The sequence below is a fragment of the Electrophorus electricus genome, chromosome 14 (genome assembly GCF_013358815.1).
Source record: "Electrophorus electricus isolate fEleEle1 chromosome 14, fEleEle1.pri, whole genome shotgun sequence".
Classification (NCBI taxonomy): Eukaryota; Metazoa; Chordata; class Actinopteri; order Gymnotiformes; family Gymnotidae; genus Electrophorus; species Electrophorus electricus.
The window spans coordinates 13,795,001-13,795,424 of NC_049548.1; positions in this window are offsets into that span (position 1 = coordinate 13,795,001).

Consider the following 424-nt stretch of genomic DNA (forward strand, 5'->3'; position numbering starts at 1 on the left):
ATTTCTCGATGTTTTAGTTGAGCTGTGCGTTAAAGTTTTCATAGGCCAAACGAGGCTAAACAATTCTCCCGTTTCAGGAGTTCTGATTTCCTTTGAGAATACATTGAAAATGGCAATTACTCATCATGTGTATTCACAGCACAAATGATTTGCATATGGTGATGCCCTCAAATCCCCATAAAAAGCAAACCAGACAGGCTCCCTATATAACAAAAAATGACCACTAATCTTTATGGGGAAGAGTTCAAGGTAATTTTGACTCATGTCCATACCATTATAAATATATTACTTACCAGTTCTTACTAGAGTCCATACTGGCATACCATACTATATTCCTGGAGAAGCTAGATGGTATGCAAGGAGCACTTAAGGAGTAATGCAGGGGGACACTGTTTTAAGAACTGGATTATGTAAAACACAGCAG